Genomic DNA, 12,013 nt, shown 5'->3' with positions numbered 1-12,013 from the left:
CTGCCTCTTATGCTTGTTTGTCTTTGTCTTTGTCTTGTTCTTGTTCTGTGTGCGCCCTGAGGCCCACGGGCATGTTGGTGCGTTACAAAAATTAAAATAAATAAATAAAATAAACCTAAATCTAAGATGGGAGCAAGCTACGACCATCAAATAATAATAAGGCAGTCCTTGTAGCATCTTGTCAAATAAAAAGGGCCTATACTAAAATAAAAACTATTGCCAACCCTTACTGCTAAATTACAAAATAGTGTGGGATAATGCTCACCAGAAAAGAAAGAAATGTTCACAAAATGATAAGTCAGGATGGTACAACTGGGGTCTCCCTTCCCCACGTTTTTAATACGAGACAAGGCAGGACTCGAGCACAGCACACTCCTGGGCTTTTCCAGCACAAGCTTACAGTTCGTTTACAAATTATCAGGGCCTTCTGTGTCCAAGTCACTTTTATACCAAGGCTCTTACCTCAGAGGGCCTGATGTACTAAAAACAACCAACAAAAGTTCCTTTCAGTAATCTTCCCGTTGGGTGATTTCCCTTCAACTGTGGATCCCCCTCAACCAGGCTCCGATCCTTTTCATACTGTTGGCTTCCCTCAGTCGAGTTCACATTTGCTAGTTTCACACAGGTCACTTATTCGTAATATGTTGATTCACTTCCCTTAGCGTTTTCTAGCCCCCAGTCAGGCTTCTCTTAAGCCCCCAGTGAGGTTTTCCACATTTATCGTTCGTACAACGTTTTCCACACAAGCCTGATTCACAATGTCAATACTTTGGTAATCGGTTAATGATTTTCGATTGTACAAGGGTTTTTTAGCCATAGTCTTTTAAATGAACACCCACGTGGCGCCGGGCCACTCTGCAGCTCGTCTCTCCCTGGGCTTTAAAAGTTTACTTAGCACACGAGTTCTTTGTTCATATGTTGCCGTTTGCAACTTTCACTCAACAACGTCGGGTTTACTATTGGTTCTCCCTCCAACTCACTGGCTGTGCTGACCTTCTTGTCTCTGGAGTCAAGGACAGTACCACGGTAGCAAGCGTGCCTCCCCGCCTCGGTTATCCATGCGGGAGTTTCCTGGGTACCGTAGACATCTGTTACACCACACGTCGGCTGTGATTCACGGTCTTATGATTCCTTTCATGGAGGCTTTGCGGGTTTGGGTCAAAAAGGGCAAGGGCACTTCCCTCCTTGTTGTCCTTTCTGGTCTCGCCGCCTTACTTCTCTGTTTGAATTTCCGTCCTGGAATAGCTGCTTCCTTGTGCGTTTGTCATTGCTCAAAGTATGCTCTCGTGCTCCACCTTTTATCCCTGTGGGGAAGGGAAAGAGCTGTCAGGTGTGTATAGTTATTGTCAGTTGCCTGACTCTTCCTGACTCTTGTGTTGTAACACGTCAGGTAAACGGCTCTGGTGTTAGTCCGTTGTCTTTCATGGGGTAGAAAGTGTTTATGTTGGAAAATGGGGGGGGGGTAGAGCTTCTAAATATCCTACGGGGTAGGATGGGGAAAAGGTGTTATAAGGAAGGGGGTACTGTGTCTTGCCCGTCGGTATCCCACTTCCACTCCCTGGAGACCCCCCCCCCCCGCATCTAGGTGATCATCCCCCACTGTTCACCCCAGGAACGGGATCCAATAGCGATAGCCATGTCCTGGCCATCTGGATGACAGATCTCTGGAGACTAGCGGGTGAGACACCTTCAGATTTATCACACTTCATGGGACAACAGGTTCAAAGATAGCCGTCAGAACTTCTTTAGGTGGGTCGGTAAGTGGTGGTTTAATTAACTCCAGTGTTTGCTGGTAATTTTGTATATATGGGTGGGTGTGGCGATTGCGGATGGTGTAGAGGGACACCCTATTTAACATAAGTCGAACTACCATAATTATTTTTCTGACCGTGTGGTGATCTTTCACTGTTTCACGTTGACAGGCCCCTTAAACTGTTGGGAAATGCTGGCGATCTTGTCCAGAGTGCTGTACCAAAAGAGAACGGTCATTGATATGTGATTTCTCCATTTGAGCGTCCTCTAGTGATAACCTGCAGGTTCCTGCTTTTCTCAAGAGTGCTCAGTACTAGTTTTTGAAGCAATAGTAGTTCACAGTACTAGAATCCTAGCATCCCATTTTAACTTGCTTCTTTATGATATTTTCTCTGATACGGAAAAATCATTACTTCACTACTACATCCTGTATTCATTGCATCCTTACTCAATTTGCTCTTCCTATGTCATGTGATTTCAGAAGTTAAGCCCAGAATTTTGTTGACTATCATTTGTGCTTGTGACATGTTTGACCTTTTTGCTTCTTCCGTTAATTTTTTTGTCTTATGTTATCTCATATAGAGTATTTTTTGTTACGTCCCTATGTTTGCCATCAATATCCGATGACATGTGTTCCATTTGTTCAAATGTTTCTATATATATCAGATTTGATTTGTCGAACCACAGAGGATCTCCTGTGACATTTGGAGCAAAAATAGATTTTTATATCTCAGTCACATACTTGGTCTTAATGAAAACATCAATTGGACGTTATGAGTCTGTTATGTTTCATTTTTTGTTGATATATTTTTCATTTAATTCTTTCATTTTATTTTTCTACTTCATCTTGTGCTTGATTTGCTCTTTGCCTAATTTATTTCCAATGTGGACATTCTGCACTTTATTAGCACTACATTATATAGAAATAGTGGGTATGTCTATTATATACATCATGTTTTTTATGTGACAAGATTGTTTCTTTAATTGTTCAGTTCATTATATAGTACAGTGGGATTACGTTTCCCCGCATTTCAACATCTCTATTCTGGGTTTTTAATTCAAGCAATAATACATTGTTCTCATTTGCATTCAGTATAAAAATGTGCACATAGGACTGGCCACCAGGGGGTGCACGGATGACCAGCACCTCCGTGTGAGCTCCGTTGCCAACGGATCTTGAAGCGGACTGAGCCCCCACTTCTTGCCACCTCCCCCATGGATGGAAAGTGTCGTTGGGCCACATAAAGGTGCCACCCCCCTTGCATAAAATGTTTTGCAGAAAAACGGCATGGTTTTCAGGCAGAAATGACTTTCTGAAGGCAGCGGCCCAACACGTGCGGCCAAACAAAGTGAAACTTTACCCAGCATACGTCTCTCCGGAGAGGGACCCTACAGAGACGGCGGCTGGGATAGACAAGCTTCTCTTCGTGCAGTTGGAGAACAAGGCCTGCGATCCCCCTGCACAACCTCCAAGGCGCTTACAAGAAATAACAAAGGCATATCGCGGAGGAGCAGCGAAGGTACGTGAAAGCCACTCGGTCTTCTGAGAACGCTGTCCTGACTGCCTCCCTCGAATGAACTGTTAAAGACTCTGCCAGCCGAGGGCTTCCCCCCAACAAACAGCAACGGTCCTCCCGGCACACAGTACAAGAACGCGCGTAGGGCGCCAGACCCCTCGGGCCCCCCGCAGCACTGCAACCTTATAAGATGGACCCCTCCCTCACTCTGATATGCGCATAGACCCACTGGGAAACTGGACCGCTGCGAATCTACAAAGACCCGGGCATCGCAGTTCCTGCTGAATCCCGCTCCCCCGGGAACGATCCAGGGGAGGATAACGATACGTCCACGAGCCCGACGGCCCCCTTCGACACATCAGATCCATATTAAGCCGCACAACCTCATACATTTGTCGAAGACCGCAGTGAGCCCCAGATCGCACTCCTGTGATCGGCGGAAGAACGACCAGGCACCCTGGGTACCTTTGGTCTGTCAGGGCCCGCGGACAAACCGGGAGACACACACCATGACAAAGCTCCACATTTGACCGAACAGAGCACACCAGTGACTCCTGTGAATGGAAAGACACACCAGAGCTCAACGACGAGGCACAGCCAAGACTGCATCCCTGGAATCATTCTGAGGCCCTCCCTGAGCGTAAACACTGGAATCTCATAGAACTGCCAGCACCAACCAATAAACACACCAACACAAGTACATCCCAGAGCACAAAGGCCAATCCTGGATAAAGGACCAAAGTCTAACAACCCACGCTCAGTTGAAGACCACTCCATTGCACAACAACACTAAGGTCCATATAGAGGGTTGGGCCCCCGGACACTGGGCGTGTGCCCTCCTCTGGACCTGACCTGCTGGTAACTTCGTCCTGCAGCAAGAAACGCTTGATAGGAATGCTGGACCGCTGATGAGGCCACCCTGAAACAATGCCTACGACAACCCCAAAAGAAAGGCAAACCCCCCGCGAACTATACTGTCTCTCCCTCTCCGCTCCAAGTTGAACTGTGTGCACTAAAGGGGTTGGGCCCTCTCGGAGAACAGAGGTGTGTGTCTCCCTTGCACCAACACATTAACAATAGAAGGCAGAAGAGGGAAGCCTCTGGGCACAAAAGGAAAGTTACAGTACTTCACAGACGGACCACTGCTGCGGAAGACCCGCCTGGATAATCATACACCAACAAAGCCCGGTGAGAAGAAACATCTGATGCCCTACATCTGCAGCTAACGGAGAGAAAAGCGCATGGACACATGCCAAAAACATGCTAAATACCGGTATTTCCCCATTCCACTTCGAAGCGGATCCCAAAACAAGCCCTATCATGGCAACATCAGGAACAGAAGCCGCTGCAACAAAGGCCAATGTGGCGGCCCTTCTCACTGAGATGAAGAGCATGAGAGAAGACATCGGAGGCAAGATCGACAGGATCACGAACAGAATTGATAAACTCGAAGGTAGGCTTGAGGGGCTAGAGACAAACCAAACCTCCCTAGATATGCTTGAATCCCAAATAGACCAGAGGCTCGCAGACATCGAGACAAGTGAAGAAGAATATCACTTGAAAATCGACGATTTGGAAAATCGTGAAAGGTGTAACAACCTGAGAATCTTTGGGATACCAGCACGAGAGGGGGAAACAGAACAAGACTTGAAAAGATCCCTCCATGCGATTCTAAAAATATTATTCGAGGATGACACGGTGGACGAGCCCAAGATAGACCGCATACATAGGGTGGGGTGGCCCAAAGTCGGTACTTGTGAGATTCCACAATTACTCAGACACAGCAAGAATTCTGGAGAAGGTAAGGAACACTCCCCAAATGGTACATGACACAGCTAATGTGATCTTCCAGGACCTATCCTCGCTCACTCTGGCCATGCGGAGGAAATGCATACCCCTCACCAAATGGCTTAAAGAAAAGGGAATCCAATATCGGTGGGGATACCCCTTCTCCCTCCCGTTCGAACACGAAGGAAGTACTGTTAGACTATGAACAGAAAAGGAATCCGGAAGACCGACCCTGTAAGGATCGACAATGGAGGCTACAGGGACACAGACGTAGGAAAATCCTGGGATACAGGAAATATAGGAGGATGAACGCCTCACCAGGAGTAGAGCACTGATGGTAGCAAACGTTGACCAGTCGGGGTCAAGAGAAGCACCACTCAGAGGACATTGAAGTTTTGAGAAGGAGAGACCCCCGAGGATGCTGGGGGCCTGAACATGACTCCAGCTGTAAGACGTTCCGGGTGGACGATGTAATTGATGGCAGTTTTGGACCACAGGTAAAACACTGGGGTAGTGACTATCACAGTGAGTTAAGCCATTTGGACCCAGCCATGACACTACTGGTCAGATGTTCACCACTAGGGTGGACGTCATGTTAACAAATAACGAGGTACTAGAAGACTTGCAGATATGGAAACATATGGAGGGGAGGTTAGGGGGTCTCATGGTTAGTTGTGATGTTTAAGATTTGGACCGTGGGTTGCACGTTCCGCACTGATGGTCCGAGGCTGGCTGGGTGAGATGTTCCAGCTAGATCGGATGCCAAGGGGGAGGGAGAGGAGGAGGGATGGAGACGGGTTAAGGGATCGGGCAGAGTCAGGGAGCTTGACGGACAGGATCATAGGCACAGAGAAATTAAATGGCAATAGTTGCACGAGATGTCTGCATAGAAATAAAAGCAAACGAGAGTACAATGATGGCACCGCCCTCAGCGCCCATTGGCTGCTCAGGATTGGCACGCTCAATGTGAAGGGCTTGAACTCACCAAATAAAAGATCCTTGGTGTGCAGGGAATTCAGGAGGGCACACTTAGATGTGCTCTTTCTCCAGGAAACTAAATACATGCGGGGAGAAGAAAGAAATGTTTTGCATGCTAGAATGGGCTCTGAATACTGGAGCTCTGGTCCCTTGAGAAAGGCAGGTATAGGCATACTGGTTAGGAAAGGGCTTAACCTTGAGGTTTCCAAGATATGGACCGACCAGGAAGGGAGAGCCATCTTATTGGTAGGCAGAATTCATAACATTACCCTTCCCTTAACGACACTATACTCCCCTCCCCCCCCCCCCCAATGCTGGACAGACTCGCTTTCTGAAACGCACTGTCCCAAAGATGATGATCGAGGCAGCCGGACATATTATTGTAGGGGGCGACTTTAATCTATGGGCAGACCCCACCATGGACAGTCAGGCAGGCAACCCAGGCACTGCCCTCCCCCAGACAGAGGCCGAGCAGAAGTGGTTGAAATGATGCGAGTGTATGGTTTGCAAGATGCCTGGCGGAACTTACACTCCAATGACAAAGGGTTCACTTTTTACTCAGCCCCACACCTAACATACACTAGGATTGATTACATGTACTTAACAAAGGACATCTTCAAGGTCACCAACATGGCCGATTTAGTCCCAATCTCGTGGTCGGACCATGACTTAGCTATGGTCGGTATTAGACTGTACACCCTACCAACCAAAAATACGAAATGGCGATGTAATGAGTCTCTTTGGAAAGATCCAATCTTCTGCACCGAAATGGCCGTGAAATTGAAGACTACTTCAAAATAAATGACATGGGAGACGTTTCAAAGATAACGGTATGGGAGGCGGGCAAGGCAACGTGGAGGGGTGTCCTAATTAGAGAGGGGCACCGAATAAGAGGGAAAGTGCCATAATAGAGAAAAGGCTGAGGAATGACATCACACAGCTGGATGCAGCAGCATGGAGCAATGAGACCGACAGGGCTGCAAAAGTTGCACAGGCAATGCAAAAAAGGGAAGAACTGAGACGTCTAGAGGAAGGCCAAGTGGTGCGCAAACTTCAGTTTCTCAAGGAGAAGCATTATGAAAAGGGCGACAAGGCTGACGCATTATTGGCGGCCAGACTACGGGGACAGCGGGCGGAAAGGTAGGTCAAGGGCATTGAAAAGGAAGATGGGACACAGATATCAGACCCGGAGGGAATCTCGGAGGCATTCGCAAAATTCTATGAACACCTCTATACATCAGAAATAGGACAAGCCCAGGAGGAGGTTGAACAGTACTTGCAGGGAATAGAAATGCCCAGACTCCCCCGAGACACAGCAGAAGGGATAGAGTCACTGATTATGGCAGAGGAGGTTGAAAGAGCAATCAAAAGGCTTCCACTGGGGAAAGCACCGGGAAATGACGGCTATACAGTGGGATTCTATAAAACCTTCACAACCCCCCTCCTCCCCTTCATACTAGAATTATTTAATGACATCTTACAAACAGCACTGGCCCCTGAATCCTTTTCCCAGGCTTTAATCTCTGTGATCCCAAAAGAAGGAAACAATCCCAAACATTGCTGTTCCTATCATCCTATCTCCCTTCTTAACTTAGAAGCAAAGATATACTCCAGAGTGGTGGCTGCCAGGTTGGAAACCCACATTCCCTCTGTGATTCACTCAGACCAAGTTGGATTCATATTAGGACGACAGGGGGCAGACGCGATGAGAAAAACACTTCCTCATTCATGAGTCACAGAGAATGGCAGACAACCCGGCGCTCTTGTCTGTGAGTGGAGCATTCTGGAAGAAGTCCTAGTCAAGATCGGAATAGGCCCAACCCTCCGTAGAGGGATCAAGGCAGTATACACTCCCCCCAAGGCTTCTGTAATGGTAAACTCTGAATACCCAAGGTGGTTTGATTTGAGCAGAGGAACGAGGCAGGGCTGCCCATTCTCTGCAATACTGTTCGCCCTTTCAGTAGAACTCCTTGCTCAAATCCTAAGGGGCGGATCCCCAAGTCGAAGGTCTTCAAATGGCTGGCGGAGAATATAAAATAGCTCTCTATGCAGACGACATCCTACTTCACGTCCAAAACCCTCTTACGACCATACCTAGGGCCATAATACTGATTGAGAAATATGGTGCTCTTTCGGGCTTCAAAATCACTAGGTCAAAATCAATATTATTCCCACTGAAGGAGCTCAACCCCGAAGACCCCTCCACCCTCTCCGCACTCGGATTGGTACTGGAGAGTAACGCCCTCCGGTACTTGGGTATAAACCTGACCAAAAAATTAGAGAATATGTACGAGGCAAATTTTCCCCAACTCTTGGCAGGCTTTCATAGAGACCTAGCGAAATGGCAAAAACTCACAATCTCCTGGATGGGTAGACTTAACGCGATCAAGATGATCTGCCTTCCAAGGTTCCTATACCCATTCCAAATTCCCCCATAAAACTTCCAGACACATTTTTCAAAGAAGTGAAAAGAGCTATCATTAAATTCTTGTGGCTAGCGAAGAAACCAAGGATATCGTACAACATTCTCACCTTGCCCAAAGAAAAAGGTGGAGTAGGCCTCCCCGACCTCCAGCGGTATTATAAGGCAGTGTAACTGAGGATACTAATCCCCACCTGAGAGGGAGAATAGAACTACAATGGGTTAATTTAGACAACCACAACCTAACTCCGGTTACAGAATGGCTGCAGGTCCCTAGACACAAACTCACATGCAGACTCCGGACCCACCCGATACTGGGCACAATATGGGATATCTGGAGAGAAGGCGCAGACATGAAAGGGGTTACTACATGGCCCTCCCCACTGAGCCACATATGGTCCCTGGGTATACAGGAAGAAATCCATGACCATCCTAGATTCCAATCGTGGTACAATGCGGGTTTGGAGAGGGTCGGACAATTGTGGAGAAACGGGATATACATTACGATTACTGAGCTTGAAGAAGCACTAGGGAACCACCCACTATCGGTCTTCCTCTTCCTGCAACTAAAGGGCACTCTCATGAGGAAAGAATGGGCTGATAAAATCCAGAGAGATCTTAACCCCTTTGAAAAGCTTTTGGATACAATGTCTGGCACCAGGGGCACGATATTTGGCATGTATAGAGCACTACTGGAGGTGGGGAGGGCCTTGACTGACAGTCTCAAACATAGATGGGAAAAGGGACCTGGGCATAGAGCTAGACCCAGAGGATTGGAATAGCATCTGTAGGGGAGCGTCCCAAGTATCAATAGCAGCGCAATACAAACTTCACGACATTAAGCTCCTCCACAGGTGGCAATACGACCCTCATAGACTATCTAAAATGTTTCAGACAAGGAGCCCACTCTGTTGGCGCCAGTGCGGGGAGAGGGTGGATTATTGGCATATGTGGTGGGGGTGTCCCCTTGCCCGGACATACTGGGAAGAAGTCCTTAGTTGGTTCAAAAAGGTGGATGGGATCCCCAGAGAAGCCACTCCGCTCCTGGTTCTGTTCGGCCTCGAGCAGTCTGAGGGGGAGATGACTAGACTAAAAGGTATAGCAGCCATGCTACTGCTAGCCACAAGGGCATGCTTGGTCATCAAGTGGAAAGCGGACATTCTCCCCAGCTTGAGGGAGTGGGCTGCAGTGGCGACCAACATACACACAATGGAGCGAATTACTGCCGCCCTCCATGGAAAAGCATCCCGGAAAGAGATGATGTGGAGTGATTTTGTGGGGGAATACTTGACTGAATCCTTTCCGGACACTGAGTCACAGTAACACTAGTAGAATTTTGGAGTTGGCTCCTAATACTTCTTAATGTGAGATATGCCCCTGGGCGGCCCAAGCCCCTGAATCTATTAACTTTATCGTTACCTAAACTGAATGAACATTTATGATAATGCAGAATATCTGTCCTAAGCAACAACCAAGTGCACCAGTGAAATGTAGAACTCCCTGTTGAAACTCTGCTCTGGGCTTTTGGGGGAGGGAAGGGGAGTGGTGAAAACGAACCAGTTGGAAAGTTATGTTTATTGCTGAATGTTTGAGGGAAACATTGTGAGAATCGGAAGTGTAAACAAGATTGCAAATGCCCCGATTGTAAATGTAACCCAACTACTCTGCTTGGTTGAACATTTTATAAAATCAGAATTTGAAAAAAAAAATGTACACTTGTGTGCTCCATTAGCACACAAGCTACTACACGCTTCAGAGATGTATAGAAGATTCTATGTCCAGTTTCACTGTATTCTTTGTTGCTTTTAGGTTGATTTTACTATTCTAAGATGCCACGCTGTTTTTAAAGCTGGTATTTATATCCCATGATACACGGTGGGTCACTTCCGCTCTGGACACGACCAGCATTCTCACTGCAGCAGCTTTATTTCCAATGCTGATGTCCTCTGCTTTACAGTAGTTTCCATCGATTTGCACAAATGTAGTAAATGCCTCTGGACATTGATGCCTATTCTTGTCCATAATAATTTTTGATGTGGGCATTATATCAAAGCATTCTATATGTTTGCAGCTTCCATTGTAAGACCACTGCAGCATCCATACGGGTTGGTACGGACACCAGTTTCCCCCAATTTGCACGAATTCAGTAAATGCCTTGGGGCATCAATCCATATCTTTGTCCATACTTTTTTGTTGTGGGTTTATGTTACAGTATTGTATATGTTTACAGATGATATTTCTAGACCAGTGCAGCGTCTGTACAGGCTGGTGTAGCTGAGGGGTGCATTAGTACCATACATTTGAACAGTCTCCATTCCTGCTGTAACAATCATTTAATGCCAGTAGAAAACTTAGTTTAGTAATATTGCCACTTTAACATTGTGCAAGTGCTTGTTTTGGGCCATTTTGGCCTTTATTTAAACTTTGATTTAAACTAGTGTTGAAGTTGGAGATTGAGGGTTGCTTTGGATTTTTGTCTATTGTTTCTGTTATGGTAGTTTGAGACATGCTGTCTATGCTAGTGACTGTTATATATTAACTGATAGTTGTAATATAGGTTTTTGAACAGGCTTTAAGAAAGAAATTGACCCTGAGGAAGGCGGCCATATACTGTGGGTGTGGCACCGAAACTAGTTATTACAATATAATTTGGAATGTAGCATAAACTGTGATATGTCCTTTGGCATTTGGAATGTGCTATTTTTTTTTCCATTAAATAAATCTATCTACTACATGCCTGTGGAGTATAGCATTTTCAGTCCGAGTTTTATTCATGCAATATTATGACGCATGTTTCTGGGCACTAGATTACATGATATGAGCAAATATAAGTGTTTTCTTGTGGGCATCATGTTTGTTTTTGCTTATGTCAGATTTGAAAGCTTTTTCTTGTGGAGTGGCTTTGTTCGTGTTACTTCACTCTCCTAGTAGTCCACATTCCACTCATGTTGTCTGTGGATTTTGCCATTTCAAGTCTTTGTGAGTCTGTCCTAGAAACAGACCAGGGATTGCACCAAATCATATTTGGTGAGAGCTTGGTTTCTTATTTTCACTTCCTGGAACTCTTCTCCAAACAGTGTTTCAGGTCCCAGTGCTCTTTGGGTCTTTGCTGCCTTTTCATCAGACAAAGCTGTTACTTCGGTGTAGATGGTTTACTGCGTGGCAGAATTCAGATTTGAAGAATTTGTTTAAGTCTAATTTTGCTGCAGATATATGCAGTGGTGGGTTTAGGGTAGTAATAAACGTGGAGGGATTATGAGCGGGGGATGTGGGGTGGTCATCCCATATATTATTTGCAGTTAAATGTAAAAATGTAATCGGATTCAACTAATTATTTTCGACCAAATCGAGTAGATCCATTACGACTGTTCAAATCCGTTTCAAGTTTGCCATGGGTCCTCTGTCAGAGAGTTTGTGGACCGTGGGTTAATTGCATTAATATTTGTGTTGGCCTGCTGGGAGCTGGATTGCCAGTACATCTTTTAATTTTTCCCTGTCATATAAAAAGCTGCTACAAATCAAGTTAATCAAACTATTTCAATTATCATCAAGTGAG

The 12,013-nt window shown here is 46.1% G+C and overlaps 1 protein-coding gene across 5 annotated transcripts in view; it reads left to right on the top strand.

Moving 5' to 3' along the window:
- Positions 1-12,013, top strand: part of EHBP1 (EH domain binding protein 1) — a 2,510,899-nt gene that overhangs the window by 952,901 nt on the left and 1,545,985 nt on the right. The window lies entirely within an intron of this gene.

The sequence above is a fragment of the Ambystoma mexicanum genome, chromosome 4q (genome assembly GCF_040938575.1).
Source record: "Ambystoma mexicanum isolate Mex_15411 chromosome 4q, UKY_AmexF1_1, whole genome shotgun sequence".
Classification (NCBI taxonomy): Eukaryota; Metazoa; Chordata; class Amphibia; order Caudata; family Ambystomatidae; genus Ambystoma; species Ambystoma mexicanum.
The sequence above is the reverse complement of the archived record's forward strand: the minus strand, read 5'-3'. Positions and strand labels throughout refer to the sequence as shown.